General features: G+C 42.4%; 1 long non-coding RNA gene across 1 annotated transcript in view; it reads right to left on the reverse strand.

Moving 5' to 3' along the window:
• Nucleotides 1-807: 807 nt before the first annotated feature.
• The window catches only part of LOC142924323 (uncharacterized), a 192,703-nt gene continuing 173,104 nt past the window's right edge, over nt 808-20,406 (reverse strand). The window contains exons 3-4 of the long non-coding RNA XR_012941519.1: nt 8,988-14,510; nt 808-6,421 (exon numbers count right to left, since the gene is read on the reverse strand). This is a non-coding gene — a long non-coding RNA (uncharacterized LOC142924323). The remainder of the gene's footprint in view (nt 6,422-8,987; nt 14,511-20,406) is intronic.

Genomic DNA, 20,406 nt, shown 5'->3' on the forward strand with positions numbered 1-20,406 from the left:
GACCTTGTGACTAAAATCTTCGTCGCTGCAAGATGAGTCAAATCAGGCAAGCGGGGAACAAGCTGACGTTCACTTTGAGCCTCAAAAAGGTGGACGAGCAACAGCCATCACAAAAGCAGGGACAGCAACTGGAGCATCTGTATTGAATGCCTGTGGCTATCACTCACCTCACAAGTTACCTCACAAGTAATCTGAATTACTGTCGAACAAGGGCAGCAATAATGTGACTATAGATAGAAGAGAGAGAGAAAGAGAGAAAAAAAGAGGGCTTGATAATTTAAAACCTATGAAAAGGTACATCTCTGCTGTTTCTTTTTTGCTCACACCACTGCTTATAGAAGGGCCTCTACTAAAGGGAGTTCTCGAGAGCTTCTCTGCCGAGGGTATTTTGGCCTACTCTTTCACGCTGACCAGGTGGCTTTGTAGAGACAGGAGTACCCACACTTTATCCGACCATTCGCAACCTGATTATCGATTTGTGGTGCACTCATTTATGCTGCTGGGTGGACCGGACGTGGGGATATTGAAAACAACAAAAAAACTTGCATCATAATTTCGAGTACAGCTCGAGGAGATCAAGCTGGCAACAGGTCAGAGAGCAAAAACGGCAATTTTGGATCGCAAGTTCAGTGTGCTAACCATGATTAAACTGGCAACGAGGAAACCTCTTGTGATATTCGGTTGTTAAACAGTCCCCTGAAGGAAATCCATAAACAAAGAACGATACATATTCTTGGTTCTTTCGGTGAAGTCACGTAGAAGGGAAACAATAAAATAGTAATTAAAAAATATATAAAACAATAAAATTCTCACGACGTTTCGACTGCAACACAAGCAAGCTTTTCTTGCTGTGGTTTTCACACCTGATGATGATGATTGCTTGTGTTGCAGTCGAAACGTCGTGAGAACTTTATTGTTTTATATATTTATTATTTTACTGTTTCCCTTCTACGTGGTGACTTTACCGAAAGAACCAAGAATATGAATCCCTGCAGTCACGAAAGCTTTAAATAAAAAAAGAACGATACGTTCAAATACAAATAGATCGGTGGCTGGGTGACTCGGGAGTCAATGGACTGATTCAACATCACTGTGATCCAGAGTTTGAAATAAAAAAGCAAACCACCCGTGATTAAACTGGGTTCTCAAGCCACACGATGACCTCAGTTTAGTATTTCAAATAGTCACCAATGACTGTACAAAAAAATAATCGAATTACCCTTTTCAATTATTTCACAAAAATGACAGCACTGAGAATTAAATCTATGTTTTTTTCCTTGATTGCCACTTTAATTTCTCACGTGCCACGTTGCACGAGGTAGGGCAGCACCTCCAGTGTGGATGAGAGGTCGCCGGAAGGTATATTTAAAGTAGTTCTGTGATATCCCCTTTCACGGCGTTATGTGCTGCTCTGCAATAGTTGAAAATTAACACTGGAGCCCGATTTATGTAGATATTTTGGCCATCAGTCTGTCACTTTATGAACGAGCGATGGCCGGTTCTCCATTAAAATAGCAAAAAAAAAGCCATAACTTGCAATTAAAATGCTGCCAATTCTGCAAAATAACAGAAACATTCTGCCACTACTGATGGCACATTTTCCGGGTCAATAGCACGGACTTGTGCTACAAACTCGGCAACCTGAGTTCGATTCCTGGCCACTACTAATGTCAGTCAGTTGTGAGTGACGTGACCAGTATGGTCAAGTTTTGTCAAACACGCAGCGCACTGTGTGAGGAAGCCTTCATCCAGCAGTGGATCGCCACAAACCTATTTTTTTATGACCAATATGTTGTGGCTTGACTCTCCAACACATCGGTGTGCTGTACTAGTGACGAATTGGCATGTTTTGTTTACGTGACAACCCTTACTAGAACCCTTTCTAGTTGGCTGTGTTGGGTGGTGGCGGGTTTAACGACACATTTCTATATTTACGCGATCTAATCCAAAAAAACCCTCTAAAATGGACCAAGAAAGGATGCCGTCAAATAACTTTCATGATGTTTTATCTTGGATCTTCGTAATATCGATACATTTCAATCCATTTTAAAAGTGACTGCTTTCGACCTATGACGGTATGGGAGTGGTACAGCAGTTGTTCCTGTATTGTGCCATAAACCTAGCGAATAACTTTTTATTACCGGCCACAGCACACATTATTGACTTCTGTTATGACCCTTTCCAAAGGTGACTGGGCCTTAAATGGGTGGCTGGTGCAGTGTTTACTTTAGACTGTCAAGTGTCTGTGGATCGCCACAATAGACGTATGGGTTGTTGTGCTTGCGAGATTGGCAGATCTTCAGTCGTTTTATAGTTCGTCGTCATCATCTTCAGAACCATTGTCTTCATCCATCATTAATATCATTTAATATTACCATTGTTATTGCCATAAACATGTATAATGATTTCTGTGATCATCAACATTGGCTTAATTTTCATCAGCACTAAGCCGCATGTGTATTTGGCTTGGCACTACATTCCACACATCCGTGGATGGTGGAGCAAATGTCACGTACACGTAACCCTGTGTGTGTGGGTTGGGAGCGGTTAGCGCGCTGCGCTACAAACTCGGCGACCAGAGATTGATTCCCGCTCACGGCCAACACCAGTGATAAGTATCTGAATCGGTTCTGGACCTCCCCTAGGTCGACTCAGCCTCAAATGAATAGCTGGTACGGTGTGTAAACATTGCTACTCGGGAGATAAAGGCGGCTGCGCGTGATGCTGGTCACCCACCCGCACATATGCCGTGCCGGCCTTCATAGGTGCCATTCGCAAACACCACTTGCCCCAAAAGTCTCTTAATGCGGGCGATCTTTGTTGTGTTAATGAATGAGATGGACCAGAGCCTGATTGGCTAGCTTTGTGTGTCAGCAGGGCGAGCATGGTGACCTCATCACACGTGACTTGGATTAACATCAACAATAATCACTTTAAGATGTTTTCTTGTTCATGTTTTTTGCTTGTTGCGGTTGCACCCGATTCAAGAGCCGAATGGCTCACAGAGCTATACCAAATAAATGAACTATGAACTAAATGAACTATGAACTAACATTCTCCTGGAAATTGATTGGCTGCTGGATTTCATTGTGGAACGTGGCCGCAACCGTTCTGCACAACACATCCATCTACACAAATTAGGTGTAATCACTTAATCGAATCTTTACAAAATAGCTGGAAATGCAAAAAATTGTGTCGAAGCAAATATTTCATCAACCCAGCAACTTTAACCCCAATAATTTACCGAAGAAAGCATCACTGACCCACGGGACTCTTTTTACAGAGGGTCCTGCATTGGGATAATTGTTCAATACTATTAATGATTTTTTCGAAGGCTGAGTTAAATCAATAAATAAATACACAGAGAGGGAGATAATCATGTAAATAAATGCACATAAGCCCACCCATATGCATGGAAACAAAGCTTTCTACATCCACACACATGCACATTTTGAAGCATGTGGGAAGAAATAAGCACAAACACAATTGCATGGTCTCCTGCTTCCAACTGAAGCCATTTCAAATTATATACTGCCACATTGTGTTACAGCCACAGTATCAGAAACCATACTACTACACTCTTTGGTTCTTTCGGTAAAGTCACGTCGGTAAAAAATAAATAAAACAAAAATGAAAACAACTCAATTAAATTTTGATTTAAAGCTTTCGTGACTGCAGTAATTCATATTCTTAGCTCTTTCGGTAAAGTCACGTTGAAGAGAAACAATAAAATAATAAAAAAAATATATAAAACAATAAAAATTCTCACGACGTTTCGACCATAACACAAACGATCATCATAATCGAGCAATGAAGCATTTATTTATTTATTTTTGTGCCTGCGTGGCTTTACCGAAAGAACCAAAGAGTATGGATCCTTGCAGTCACGAAAACTTCACATCTAGAATTAACCATGCTACTATTGGAATGGCTCTTAAAAAGTTGTAGTTAGCTAATGCTGTTTTGTGGATGTATCTGGACTAAACATATACTCCTTTCGCATGCAGAGGGACTACAAATGCACCCAATAATCTCTAAATATAATACATTCATAAACGTTGTGGTAAACAGATCAATATTGTCGGAGAAAGCTTTCATCGTTGTCAAATGTAGTCCCCATTTGAGTTTCTGAAGTGTAAATCAAGGTAACTTTCCATGCATCATACAAAGTTAATGTATTAATTCTAACAAATTTATCTGATGTTCACTGAGTTAATGTCATTTAAAATCCTCGCCACCACATGCTGCACTGATGAAATATAACGAAGTTAAACGTCTTCTTAGAAGGGTTATTGTATTAGTGTGATGGTTATTGCCCACCTCCAATTCTGTGAACCTGCCTCTGTGAACACACATCAATCACACGATGTACTGAAACCTTCACCGTGTAAAAAGTAAATGTACTATAAAAAAATGCCATAAATATATTTCCTGGTACATCATGGCCCTGTAAATGGAATTGCAATACTCATTCTGCTTTGTAAGGCCTCCTTAGTTTCCTCGAAGGCAAAGGCTATAGCACTTAATCCGAAGAATCGGACATGTCTCTAGGCCAACCTTGAGCTTCTATGGTTATCAGTTGATGGAAAGCATTGCTACCCAAGCAGTGTTATCTTACACAAAGGTGTCACCCTTCACCTTAGCCAGGCACCGCTTTCTATAAATTGCCATGGACACGCATTTTTGTGGAGAAAATGGGCCCCATCTCTGTCTTTCGCGCAAATGACTTTGCAGGTTCAAAAAATTACACTCGCCCAAAAAAAATCAGGATGTTATCAGTGCAACCAAAAGTTCAAAAGGAACCAGTCTTGATAAAGCCAGGACCTCCAAGTCACCCCACAGGGAATGATGGTATCACCTCGGCTCTGTGTTCCTGGGTTTCCACTGAACATAGACATGGAATGCCTATGTGCAAGGCATGCAATTTTGATGCAATTGGGAGTTTATGATGAACCGGTATAAATCTCAGCAGCGTGCAAGAATAGTTGAAATTAATTTTGTAAACAATTGTTCAATTATTTCAACACAGAGAGACAATCGCAGATATTTTAAGAGCCGAACGGCTCCAACTCCGCACCGTATTCGGGCGTTGATTTCCAGATTCCGGGAATCGAGGAACAACGGTGGATGCAAAGCGTCGTGTTGGCAGACCTCGAACCGGTCGATCTCTGACTTCAATTGAGCAAGTAAGAGAGAGTGTCAACGTGGTGGAAAATGCCGTTGAAAGAGAGCACGGATTTACCAACGCAACGCAGGTGGTCATCTACAAGGCGTTATTCTTCGCACATAATTACGTCGAATCTCCGTTAATTGAACAAACGTTCTGTCATTTAGAGCTTGTGTTTTTATTTCAACCAATCAGGTAGTTACTTATGGGCCCGCCCTGTAGTTCTTGGTCATCGTCAAAGAACACCGAATTCTGCAACAAACCTTGCAGATGCTTTGCCTGCGATTGCATTTCACCTCGCTCAGTAAAAACCCCGTGAGCTTCGAGCTCGCCCATTTGACCTGTCGTGCCGATCGGTTGCAGTTTGGGAGTGTTGCAACGATTCTCTCTTCATTACACTGTCAGAGGAATTTGTAAATGAGACCATGGTGGAGGTTAAAAATCGTCTTCAAAATGCCACTATTGTGAGTTGGTTTAAAGGTCCTATGAAATACAAATTTTTAAATAGGTTTATGAATGACAATTATTTTTTTCTGGGCTCTTAACACACTTCAGTTTGACCATTTATGCTAAACTTTCTGTACAACGAGCCATTCAAATGCGATCGTTTTTCTGCCCACATGTTGGCACCTTAGAGATTTTTAAGGGGAATTCCGAATTAAAAAAAAAACCATTTAGACCTATTCTATTATGTTATATAATTATGAATTTGCATACTAACAAAAGCGACAGCAGCTGATACCACATCACGTAATTTTTGGCAGAAGCGATGTCACATTATTGACGTCACTTCCAATTTTGTATCAATCCGAAACAAACGAAAATTCGGATCATCCCAAATTTCACATCGAGGCCTGATTTTAGGATTTTGCAGATTCAGCTTAAAATCGGAAACACATCACCAGTATGGAAGTGTCGAGGAGTTTCAGATGCATTGTTGTTCTTTTTGAGTGCTTCTTGAACAGACCAACGCATGCATGTTGAGTCGCCTGGAAAAAGGCCAAATCGACTGTCATGCTTTTCCCACAACCCTTTTATTCCTTTCCCTTTCAACTCTCTCAACCAATCACATTTTCAGCCCTCGTCACACTCCCTCCACTCCATTCAGCTTGGATAGCCGAATGGAGTTCAAAATAACTCACAAACACAAACCTTGTGGAAGATCCAACGTATAAAATCCCTGCGTTTGATCCTCCATGAAGCTCATGGTCCACCCTAAACCGCATCCGCAAAAACCATGGCAGATGCGGGTACCTGATGCACAAATGGAAAATGAAAAACTGTCAAGTGTACGACTGTGGTCATCCAGACCCGACCATACAACAAATAATGATGCAATGCCCCGATCCACAAACACGAGACATCACAGCGATACACTCCACTACTCCTGACACGGTAATCTGGCTTGACCACCTGAACAGTGCCAGATTATCCAAGTAGCAAAAGTAGCTACATATGCTACGGGCCCCGCACTTTCAAGGGTCCCGTGCTAAATGCTTTCAAGCTATCAATTCCGGTTCAGTGATTCTTCACTTGCTCTTTTACTTTAGTACTATACTGCCTTCAACTTTTATGAACGACTGAGTGTTTAAGGTTAGCGATTTGTCGTATTATCTGACTGTATAGAAAATGAAAAAAATGAATTACTTTACTATGCAATAAAAAAATGTGTTTTAATGGGTTTTTTTTATTGAGGGCCACTTTATCAGATATGCTACAGGTCCCGCACTAGCTTAATCCGGCACTGCACCTGAATGCGAAATTGTAGGTGTTGCTCTGCATCTACAAAAGCCACAGGAAAAAAGAAGACTCCCCCCACTCAGGTGAGTGGTAGGGCGGTCCCATTTGACCTCATCACCCAAACCCTCATGTAATGCGGGTGACGATGCTAACTACGAGTAATGGAACACGCCCACTCTTGTGCTATATTGGCGATGGCCAGACTGGCGTCCCTGATTATTGTTGTCGGCGTGTGTACCGAACAACCCTTTGTTAAGGACGGACTCGGTGATTCAAGCAGTTAACCATTAACTGTCACTGTGCGTGCTTGTCTATCAGGCTGAGTTTTTGTTCGGCCGGATCGACGGCCGGATCGAGGGGGCTAAACGGGTGCGGCACGGGCTAGAGAAGAGATGCGGTGATGTGGTACAGGAGGACGTGGAGCTGAGTGGACTTGCCGATGACTGGTACCAGCGGTGTTAAGATCGGCCTCTGTAGAGGAGGCTCGTGAAGTACGCTACTGGGCACTTGGAGGCAGTCGCCCTCCAACAACAACGGAGGGCGGAGGAGCGACGCTCACAACGAGCGGAGCGCCGGGTGGCTAAAGCACAGCAAGTCGGCACAGTAGGGGGCACAGGTGGTGCATCAGCCATTCGTCTGAGTAAGTCGACCCGTGGCACCTGGGTCTGCCCCGTGACCTCCTGCCAGCGGGCGTTGGACACTTCACGTGGCCTCAAGGTGCACATAGCCTGGCACAAGCTTCATGGTGATGTCACTGCCACTTAGTGGCGAATAGCAGTTGTTGCGGATGAGTTATGAAATGTAGTTCGAGGAGTGTTTTGCAACAACCATCCAGAAGTATTCTTCAGCCAACATGCACATCAATTGTTGCCTAGCCTCTCAGTTTGTTTATCAGACACCCATTGTGCGTCACCAGTAAGGAGGAATTTAAGTGTGCACGTAAGCGCCAGAATATTTTCTCTGAACCATCTGCATAATGTCCATTTGTTATGTACGCCTCCGTGGTTTTGCTATTTTAAATTGTGCTATTTTTAAAATCATTAAATGATGCTTGAACATTATCCACTTTAAATTTGAGACAAATTGCACTTGCAAGAATTCCAAAGCAATTTGCCTCTATTACAGTCTTTTAATAATACTGTTACAGGAGAGGAACGAAGCCTCGAAAGGAATGGCGTGATGCAATTGTCTCACGTTGATTATGACATCGCTAAACTGTATGACATGGTAACAATTTGGCGAGGCCTTCATCCAGCAGTGGATTGATCACAGCTGATGATTTAAATTTATGACAGCACTGTTCAAACCCAAGTGAAGGCTATACCACAAGTTAATAAACTAAGTAAATAGTTGGGATGTTCGATCGATTTTTAAAACGTTCATGATGTCATGAATAGCAAAACAATCAGATTGCCAGCAGAGATGTATAGATCATAAACCCTCTAACCTAAATACTACACAATCTGAAAGCCACAGAGTGATCCATAAAAAAGATAATGAGATAATTCTCAAAATGACATACAAAATAATAAAGATTCTGCACAAACACTATAATGTACTTATTCTTAAAAGCAAAATAAATGTTATCTGTGTCGTTCCCGTTACTGGAAAGGCCGGAAAGTGATGCACAAAACAATTGAACAAATTGTAACAAAGAGAAGGAGATTCAGAAGCAGGACATGTAGTACACGGGAGTGAGAGGGATCACAATTTGTGCACCAAAATGGACAATGGTGGTCCTGGAATTAACATTTGCTGCTGCTGCTGCTGCTGAATACTATTTTCAAGTGGGAAAAACAATGTCGACTAGCTCGCAAGAAAAAAAAATACACCAAACAGTGGGGTAAGGTGGTCATTGTATCTGCTCGTCCTTTTGAGATGGACACTAGATTAAAACATACGTATATACTTAATCACATCTTATATTATTGCCTGGTTGCACGTAGTCATATTTAGTGTTATTTTACAAATTATGCAAAGGTTTGCAAATTAAAACGTACATTGCGCAGTATTTTTTTATATATATAATGCATGTATGGGGAGGGGGGAGGGGGGGAAGCGGTGATACTGCACAACGAACCTGGGTTCAATTGATGGCCACGGTTAACATCAGTTCGTAAGTGGCATCTGAACTGGTCCAAATACAGGTGTATTCTTCACAGTGTTGACGTCAACTTTCTCTATTTAAGACCGGCAGCAGGTAGATCTCTGCACAATTTCCTTCATAATCGCCCGATGATGCTGGATGTAATTACATTATCTGCGAAGCGACACAGGACTCAAATAGTAAATGTTGTGGATTTACTCTCCAACACACCGGTGGGCTGAAGTAGTAAAGTAGTAACTAATTGGCACGTTTTGTTTACGTGACAAAAAACTTACTAATTGGCTGAGACAGGTGGCGGTGGGTTAACGACACATTTATATTTACGTGATTTAACCCCCCCCGCCCCCCCCTCAAAAAACCCTTTATTATGAATACTATTGGTCGCGAAAGCCCACCTTCGTGTTAAACCGAACTGATTCTTGTTACTTCGTTAAGCCACGGGCACTGATAAGTGCGGTGAAGTGTGATCAAGCGACATGGCACGGGGAACCTTAAGCCAGCGGTGGATTGACGAAGAGCGGTAAACAATTAATGATTTCATTGTCATTATTTTATGTTATTGTCCTTTCACGATATGAGAGAGCCATTAAAATTACTGTTTTAATATTTTCCTCTTGGGAACATTTGAGATTATTTATGAGGACACCAGCAGCTTAGTGCAGTGTCCTGCTTTAATTGCATATATGAAATATGCATGCAGCGTGAACAAATACAATATTGTGCATTACTATGGAAGATTTACCATCATGCAAATTTGGCAATATATAAATGCTGACATAACTGACTTATGTTGCATTATTGTTTATTAAATATTCCCTCGTATTTCAATATGGAAATTAATTCGTGCATTACTATTTAATGTTCCTTCATTGGTTATATTTTACAGTGTTTACATTACAGGAATACTTTTCGCTGAACCCGCTAAGTTTATTACTTTTAATATGGGCTTAATTAATACAGCATTAATGTGAATTTTCACACGGATTTTAAATATTAACAGATTTTTGTTGTTAGTACAAGACCAATGAAAACATAACTTTTAAGTTTTTTTTTTTAATACGGCACTTTGTTAATCCATTGGTGGATAAAGGCCTCCACAAGCCATGTCAGTTCTGAAGGTTAATTAAGCAAATATCACAACACTGGTGAGTGAGGGCACGTGAAGTGTGTTTGTGGCGAGCGGTGGTGTAGCTGTTAGCGCGCTGCACTACGAACCCGGCCGACCGAGTTCGATTCCCGCTCACAGCCAACACCCAGTGACATTTAATTATCTGAACATTGCCACTGGGGAGACAAAGTCGGCCGGGCGTGGTGCTGGCCACCTACCCCCTCGTGTGCCGTGACGGCCTTCATAGGTGATCGCTAAAAGCACTTGCCCCAACAGTCTATTAAGGCTACACGGGTGATCTTTATCTTTGGGGTGGGTTTGGGGACAGGGCCAGTCCGTCTCCCTGTGGTGTTTGCAACTGATGCGTTCTCATCAATTTACCACCACTTCCCCCCCCCCCCCGACTTTGAAAAAAACAAACCCATAGACGTCAATCATCAATAGTAGCAATAACATTGTTAATGGAATTACTCTCATTACTTACAAAAAGGAAATATCAAGATATATTTTAACTCTTAAAAAAACACGGGCATTCAGTCATAACCATAACCATTATATATAAAAACAACACAAGGACAGCATACTCAGAATGCATGCGACTCCACACGGCTCTTGTTTCATCGACCTTGACTGACGTGCCAGAACGCTGCTACCGTTGAGCTTTCATCTGCACAAAACACTTGTGCAGATTAAGGCGAATGCGATGAAGCGCCAATAAATGCTTCCTAATCAACGCATTTGAATTCCAAAATGATCTAAAGCTGCTGCTAATAAACCGCGGCACAAAGCAGAACAAAACCAAATGGAATAAAAAAAATAGTATGGCCCTGAATTATAAATGTGGACTTAACGCTAATTGCAAGCAGTATGTTAGACAATTTGAACATGTCGCCACCCTGCGTTCTAATCCCAAAGAGCACGACAGTAACATGACCACTACTCTGCCAATTAAACAGCACAAAGCTCTGTTGACATTAAAGCCCTGCTGGTGTGCATAATATATGGGCGTAAGGGGATTTTGTTAAAATGAACACCAGCATTCTGGGTAAATGTGAATTCTCTCGACGTAAATTGTACGCGATGAGCACGTGTCCACGTGCCGCTGCAGCTCGAGATGATGGCTGTAGTGTCGGCGCGTTGCTCAGCGGCGTCTCGGGCCGAGGGGATACAGGGCCACTCGCCGCACATCACCCTTAGCCCCGTGTGCAGCATACGAAGTGCACCCTGTTACATTTCCCCAGGACGCACAGGCAAAATTACTGCCGGTGGGTTTACACTGTCAACTTCACATTGATGAGTATTTCTGAAAGCAAAACATTACGATAGCATTTTTTTAAAACATGTTTATTGATTATTTTTTTTTAAAGATGTGCTTATAAATAAATACAGTTGGGACTTGAAAGATTTTTTTTTAAAGAGCCTGCTCAAGGTTTTTTTTATCATTTAATTGTCACTATGAGCTGCATTTCTCTCAGCGAGCAAGGTTATATTGTGTGTGTAGCATTATGCTAAAGTCACTTAAACATTTGCACAATGCAAAATGTATGTCCTCTTGATGCCCTTGCATCTGGAAGCCACTGGAGCTATCCACTTTTAAATCTAGATTGAAAACTCATTTCTTTAGAACTGCTTTTTGTGTTTAGTTTGTTGTCCTTCCCTAGCACCTCCGATTAGCACGGTTGGCTACGGAGAAAATACATACACATTTCTTTGCACGTGACATTACTCTGTGGATAAAAAACAATGCTTGCTTGACATCCTGCAAACACTTCTCCGTTTATTTACCATAATAATGATTAGTTTTTAACTTCTTTTGTCATGTACGTAGCCGAATGTGCTAATCGGAGGTGCTGGTGGAAGGACAAGAAATTAAACACAAAAAGCAGTTCTAAAGAAATGGAATATATATGATGAGAAAAAAAAATATCGTACATATTTGGTGCCCTTTTCAAGCATTTATTGGCAGCACGTGACATTACTTGGTAAAACAAAAAAAGCATTGTGCGATGTCCACGATTTCCAATGCAATGGGCCTTGCTAATGCGGCGTTACACCAAATGCAACGCTTAATTAGCAGGGCATGTGATTTACCAGAGTATAATCCAAGTGTTTGTGCCTTCAGAAGTGACCATCTGTTTTGATGTTGAGAGCTGCGACGCTGTTGAACACACGTTGTTTCCACACAGCCTGATGGCACATGCCTCATTGGAGATGCGTCAGCCAAGCGGGTCCCTGTGGACTTCTGCATGACCCACGTGTTGCTTCCAGCATTTACCGCTCGAGTAATCACTTAGAAAAATAACAGGTGCGAACAAAGTCCTTGGTTGTCGCCCAACTGTGTAAACAAATGCAGGTGCCCCTTCGTAAAATAAACATGCAAATGGTACAATACACGAATCCAAGTAAAGATACGCGTTCTACAATTAGATTTTTTTTTACGTTTAGAGTTCTGTTTTTTTGGCTCACGGCGACTGTTAATTCTTATAACACCGACCGGTCTCAATTTTATCTGGGCACTGCAAGTGACCTCTATTACTGTTGCACTCCAATGGGGAATTGCTCTGCTCTAAAGTAAGACTATCAATAGAGTTTTAGTGAAGCAGGCACACTTGGTCATTTTGAGTCATCCACTGAGACTGCGGCACATGATGAAAGCGGATAGCACTGCATGGAAGCACTCTGAAACAGTTTTGACAGTGTAAAAATGGATCACCCTCTTGTTATAAATGCAGGGAATATGGTTCCATGCACTGGACATACACGACGTAGATAACTGCATTACAATTTTAAGGTACAGTCACCCCTGAGGTTGCACGTCAAAACATGAATTATTCTGAAATGTATTAATTAATATTGTATTTTTGGGGGGTAATTTACAGCACGACATATCATTTTATGACGGGGTTAGTGTGATAAGTAAATATTCACTGTCATGTGTAACCAGAAGTACCACACCATCAGTCAGTTTTTACAGCACATTATATTATTTCCAGATTGCGCTGCCTAAACTGCACACCTGTCCAAGTATTAGCGAACATTACAGGGTAAATGTGGCCAGCTGGGTTTTTTGATTGCTAAGCCACGGATGTGTTTACACATCCAAATCAAGAGCTCTCCCAACAGCTCCCTCGACCGTTGAATCCATAAGAGCTGCAGTCCTGTTATCCACTGGCTTGTTTTTTACCGACACTTATTTAGGTATGGTGGTTTGTGTAGGAACTGTTATTGCCAATTACCGTATTCATCGTTCAATGCACTGAACTTTGCAAAACAATGTCAACAGTCTATTTCAAGCTTCATGCTCTTTTGAGAGTGTGTTTTTTCTTTCTCCCAATGGTGTAATTGTTTGAGTAAAAAAAAAATCCTATGCATCGTTAAAAAGGTCCTGTTTATGGCATTAGTGATGGAAGTCTTGCATCATTCGAGTCACCATCAACAAAACAAGTCAGCAGTCAAGCAAAGCAGTTGCTATGTTGCTTAACAGCTTTAAGTTTGGATGGAGTTACCGATACACATCGTGACGGAAATGCGTAGGCAATGAAGGGCCAGTTGCACCAACCAGTGTCCATGTTTCACGCATTGTAGCTTGTGTTGTTGCTCCGGAGACCGGGAGATCGATGATCGGTGTTCCGTCACCGCGTTGGTAGCATTTGTCCTGATTTCTCACTTAATAGAGTGGACCGCGTGAAGCCTGCCATCTTCCACTCCAAACCGCATCCACCCAAACCATCGTAGATGCGGATACCTGATGTACACATGGAAAATGTAATACTCTCCGGTGTGCGATTGCGGTCATCAAAAACAGGCCGTACAACGTGTAACGACGCAACACCTCGATCCACAAATATGAAGGAGACATCGCAGCGATCCACTCCACTGCTCCTGACGTGGTTGTCTGGGCTTGAGCACCTGAATGTGAAATTGTAGTCATTGTTCTGCATCTACATCAACCGTACGAAAGAAGAAGAAGACCACATTGTAGGGCAATGTCACGACAGAGCCAATACACCCCACGAGTCCCTTGGACGGTCCACTGGATGGTTTTTTTCTTCTAGCATGTGGCAAGTATGTGTAAATTATGCATCCAGGTTTAACTTTGTGAGCCGTGTTATAGCTTCGGCAGTAGCTGGACTAATACCGTCCAGTCCGCCAGAGAGAGGGCATGCAATGCAGTTGTTTATTGATGTGATCCACTGGTCTGCAACTCTCTCCTCTGTCCTCAGACAATGGGTTCAACAGTGCACGAGGTATCTTGAAACTGTTGGGAGTACACCAGGGTAGTCCTTGGGTGTGTTGACGGGGAGGGCTTCATCGTCGGCGTCACCGACCCTTTTCTCCTCCCGTTATTCGGAATGATGTAGAGGCTAATTCCACGATCCAGTCAATTGCTGTTAATACAAAAAAAAAAACAAGGATGGAGTGAGGATGCGATCATTAATGTTCTCCAGATGTGCTTGCAAATCTCGGGAGACAGGCCTGGACCGGCATGAAGCTGTGCTGCCGTGCCAGCGTGAAGTCCTCAGAGAAGGTTCATGAAGTGGTGCCCGGGACAGCGATGGCCTTCAGCGCTATAGGAGCAGTGGGTTGACTCTCCATATACATTCCATCGAATGTTTCAACGCTTGTGACATTTCTTTCGCTTCAAATGTACGCATGCACACGACATTATTCTAGCCACTCGATTTATTCTGATATTTCTGCTTATATCTGTTATTGTTGCATTGTGTAGTTGTTTAAAGATTTTACTTGTCACTTTTCACTTTCATTCAAGCTTCTACAGTATGTCTTCTTTGTGACTTGGGTTTTATTACGCTGGGCAAAAAATTATCGCGATAATGACGATGATGAGGTGTTGTATTTGCACAAGAGCTGCATGTTATCACTTTTAGCCCAATAAAAAAAGCCATTTTATGCAGCTGATAAAATTTTGTTTAATATATAAATGAAATATCAATTACGCCACGGGACAGATTCTATATGTGGTGGTGAATGAATTGCCCAGAGCATTTTTGTCAATAAGTCATTTCTGTGGGTGACTGTCGCACCTCCGATTAGCACGGTTGGCTACGTACGGTGCGAAAGAAGTTCAACATGTACTAGTAACGAATTTGACACATTCTGTTTACGTGACAAACATTAATAATTGGCTGTGTCGGGTGGTGGCGGGTTTTAATGACACATTTATATATTTACGCGATCTAACCCAAAAAACCTGTATCATGGATGATCCATAATGATGATATTGGTCGCGAAAGCCTACGTTTAAACTGACAATTTCTTCCCATTGTGGCACACAAAATACCCAAGCTGTTCCGAAAAGATTGTCATAATCGAGCATAACATTGTGCAACCATTCCCATTTATTTTAATGCTCACTGTACCCAAGTGTTCCATTTTTTGTCATGTAAAAGAGTAACCACGTGTTTCTGAAATGTCCTGGTAGGCTGTCTCACGAAAACTAGAGATGATAACCCTAACCTTGAAAAAACAACCTCTGTTAACACACCACATGAAACATCCTCGTTACATTTCAGCAAACCGCTTTCAACCCATTTTTTTATGATGATGGGTTGTTCAACCGAAATATATAAATAAGTAAACTACAAATGCATTTGAACGTTAAAATTACTCGACAATTTTTTTGTGGTGAGAATTAGCAAAGTATTTTAAGGCATTGGTTTCGGGATCACATTTTACTTCTCTAAATTTACTCGAGGGTAAAATGTCCTTGATCCAGTTACAACTAATTAGCACTGGCAAACGGGACTCTCTATTCATTTCAATTGCCGAACAGCAATGCTCCTCATTAGGAGACTCAGCAACACATTTGTACGACACTCTCGTGCCACACAAGTGTTTCTATGACACACAAATCACACCGTAGCCCCGAGTGCTGATGCGACGCCCGCAAAGGATTGCCTTGAGAAGTAGCGACGAGTAGACGCATTTAGCTTGCACACAAACCCGTGCAGCCGGAGTCATCAACGAAAACGTGCAGAAAAAAAAGCCGTGGCTTTGCATGCGACCGACGCTCGCTCTAAGGGTAATAATATTCAAATGCCACCGCTGTCTGTCATATTTATGAACCCAATAACTGCAATCGTCTTAATAAGCAGGAGGAAATTAACCACATATATCGTGAATTGCAGCACATACTAGGTAATAAAATAGCAGACAGGGGGAATGGATGACTTTGAAATAAACATAAATGTATGTCCTTTGCATGCAAAAAAAATGTGGACGTCTGCTGAAAGAGCACTCTTACGGATGATGGTTTATAGGCATGAGAATGCTGTTAACTGTAGGGGAGTCACGGAGGTACCTCATTTAACTCTGGAATAATTGAGAGATATGATGGACCAGGCCATCTATCGCCATAGATATGTTGTTTTTTTACATTTGCTGTTGCCCTAGAATTAGTGATCACTGCATGCAATGGTGCTACTAAGGGCCAACATCAAGGTGCAGTGCCAGTCATCAGTGTGCACGCATGCTTGCCGAGTCCACTATAAAGCACCATCTCTATGGGAACCTTTTGCAGCAGCGCTTTCACTTTTTCCCATTAGCCGCCATCAATTAAGCTGTTGTTGAACCAGCATTTACACGGCATTCAAGCATTTATCATCTTGCCTCATCACACCTTAATAAACACACCTACATTGTGAAAAAAAAACATTTCACAGGTAGCGAGATTGTTTTTATAGCATGCCCTTTCATAACCCTGCATTGAGTGATTCAAGAACCACTTGAGTTACATTTGGGAAGACCATGAGAGCAACATTTGTTTCTGTATTCCAGACGTCGTTTTGGTGTTTCATGGCTATACGTGCACAGATGCACGTATAGCCATGCACTTAAACAACACAGACTTATACTTATAAAGGTACATGTATAAAAACATGTTTTTAAAAGACTAAATAAATGTAGTGCTATTCAGTAAAGCATTAATACAACTATGATTTCGATTTAAAGCTTTCGTGACTGCAGGGAGTCATATTCTTGGTTCTTTCGGTAAAGTCACCAGGTAGAAGGGAAATAATAAAATAATACAAATAAAACAATACGTTTTTTTACGTGACTTTACCGAAAGAACCAAGAATACAACTATGATGTTTGTTGTAAGGCTTATCTGTGGAAAAATGTTTACAAAATGTATACACGCAATAGTCTCAATTATATGAATACAAATTCAAGTGTCGGAATATCCACCTAGAAAGCGCGTAGCAGCAACTACCTTCTGGCACTAACCTCTAGTGTTCCTCCTGGCAGCCCCTCGAGCAATCTCTATAGGCAGTGAGTAAAACACATCTGTGGACAGCAACATTTTGCGTGTCTCATATATGGTGTAAGTAAAAAATATATATGGAAAGGTAATTTATAGAAATGAGAGAGCACAAAGTGGCAGATCACATTGTATACCGACTTGCTCAAGAGTACGGGTTCACCGATTGTATCAGTCTACCAAGTGTTCTTCTCGTGGTGAACTTTTGCTTTATTATGAGAGTCTATTTGTCACATATTTCACTATGAGGCTATTCGAATGCAAGCTGATAATAGGAATTGAGGGGGAAAAGTCTGTCATCTCGAGCCAACTGCCACTTATCTCAAAGTCTCAACAGTACTGGGAGATCTGATGCGGCCAACATGGTCATGGCTGATCCCTAGGCCTCCTACAGCTATGAGATACGCTCCTACAGAGAACTTGGGGGGCAGTGTCAACCAAAGGGATGTGAAGGAGCCACGTGCTAAAATGGTTTTAGTTGGTTTCTTTATCATGCAGATATATCACATCATGGTTGAAATGCAGAAAAAACGATGAGTACCACATTTTTTTCTGTGAAGAAACGTGAAAATACATTTATATGTACCCTCAATGGACCCCTAAGTGTCCCCACATCATCTTCAAAGAGCAAGACAAGAAGCATAATAATGTTTTCCTGCAAAGATAATGGAAGCGCCAAAACACTCGGGTTCAGAAATTCCATTACCAACAATGCCCTTAACCCAACAGTTGTTGTCCCTCACCTGCCAACTCGGCTGCCTGTGCACACAAAGCAATGGGGTATCCTTCTCGTAAGCATAGCCAGGGAGCAAAGTGACCTTGCCTTTCATGAGCTTCTGGTCCCGTTTGACCCGGAGGGGTGGCATCTGTAAGGGTCCTGGCCTGGAATTAGACGGAGGCTGCATGGGATAATGCCAAGTCGGGTGAATGCATTGCGCGGCGGATCAACAGCTGCACCATTCAAGCTGATGGCAGAGGAGTGCCATGGGTACCAATAACACGTTGGAACACTGGGCGAGTACTTGATACAATTACATGACTAAATATTACAGCAGCTCGGAGGGGAGTCGAGGGTCGTTGCATTTCGCAATTCCCACAAGAACGTGAGAGATCGGTGCCTCTTGCCATAGCCAGTTTAGACATTTCAGGTGGGGGACAAACAGTAACGTGGAATTGATGCCGAGGAGTCATCCAACTAGACCAGGGGTGGGCAATTTTTTTGACTCGCGGGCCACAATGGGTTCTAAAATTTGACAGAGGGGCCGGGCCAGGAACAGATGGATGGAGTGTTTGTGTGAGCTAATATAAATGACACGTAAAAATCATTACATTAAAGGATTTGGCCTTTAACAGGTACCGAAGCATTTATTTGCAAGGCAATTTAACAAATTGCACTAACATGAACAATACAAAAACATGTCGTAACGTGACTGATCAAACATCATGAAAACATCTGAGGCCTGCGCCCAAACCAATTTCCACACTCCCGGTCAAAGTGCGCCATCTAATGGGGAAATGGGGGCATTACAGGAGAAAGGTAAAATTTAATTTAATAATATTTGGACAAGTTCGGCGGGCTGGATTAAAAAGCCCAACGGGCCGTATAGGGCCCGTTGGGCCGTACTTTACCCATGTCTGAACTAGACGGTTCCACACTTGGTAGGTAATCTCCGCTGGAATATCTGAGTGGCGCATTCGAGATTATCGCCAGTTGAGTTAGCTGCTCTCTTCCTGAGGCCTGTCACCCTGGGAAGAGTGAGTGTGGCGAAGGTTGGCAAGCCGACTTTTGATCTGGTTGCCATGGAAGGGGCGAACACCAAAAAAAATCGGTTGCTTTCGTGATCTCAAGCGGACTTGTTTCATCAGTTGAAAGGCTACCATGGCTATTGAGCATGTAATAATACATGCGTAGACACTTCTACCGAGGTTAGTAATATGCGTCGTCATCTTAAGTCGTGCTTCAATGGTAGACATGTCGCCCTCATCAATATGCTTCTTCTTAGCAAATTCAATGCTGATAATGGTATCTCTGAGTCACGGTTTAGTTCACATGGGTCTCTTGTCAGAAACAACAATGGTTTCGTTCTCGAAAAATGTCAAGGTTCAGGGTCTGACATCACTCTGGCTTCTGGTTTGAGCATGCTCACCTGCACTGCTGGGCTTGGGTGCCCATTATTTGTAGTGCACATGGATAAAATCAATCACATACAGGAGTTGAAGGCGCCTCCACTGCAAACCCCTCTTGTTGTGTCTTGACCCTCCAGGGAAACCACGGACTCACTCCTTAATCAGACCAGGGGCAGAGAAGCTTCAACATGAACGAGTGCTTTACTCAACGACTTCAGGAAGTGGTCTTGAACCCCAGGGACCGCGGCCCTTTATAGCTCCTAGCGAAGCTTGACATAACGTTAGGGACCGCGGACAATTACACCCAAACAACGAAACGTAACACCTCCAGAATGTATGGGTTTTTCCAAGGTGCTGAGTTCTTCATCAAGGACCGCAGGCTCGCTGTAGCAACTCTCAGGGCTCCTTGGAGGTGCATGAGGAGTCAGAAGTCTGCTCCACCTCGGCTGGTTATTGAGAAGCTGAAGGATGACAACTTCCCCAGTGAGTTTTCTGTGACAGGCTCAAACAGGGTTGAAGAGTTCAGCCATGTGGAAGAGCCTGATCAAAATTTCCAGGTTTTTATTTTTAAGCGAGGCACCCCAGGAGGCTGTCCGTGGCTGCCTGTGAGTCAACCCCAAGGCAAAAACATGTTTTTGCCAAGGGGATGCTTCAAACCACGAAAATATATCCTCGTAGAGCCGTCATAAACAATTACAGTATCTAACTTATTGATGGACTCTACAAATGATTGATTCGATCGATTGACTTAGATAAGGAATATGCTTTCATTTGCAAACGTCGGAGACGCGTGCAAAGCTTGAACTCGTTTTCAGAACAGGATTCGTTGCAATTCGTGCAGGGAGTCATTGTACAGGTTGCCAACTATGAAGTGT

Source organism: Petromyzon marinus, chromosome 12 (assembly GCF_048934315.1).
Source record: "Petromyzon marinus isolate PM22_M1 ecotype Great Lakes invasive population chromosome 12, UKy_Petmar_22M1.pri1.0, whole genome shotgun sequence".
Taxonomy (NCBI): Eukaryota; Metazoa; Chordata; class Hyperoartia; order Petromyzontiformes; family Petromyzontidae; genus Petromyzon; species Petromyzon marinus.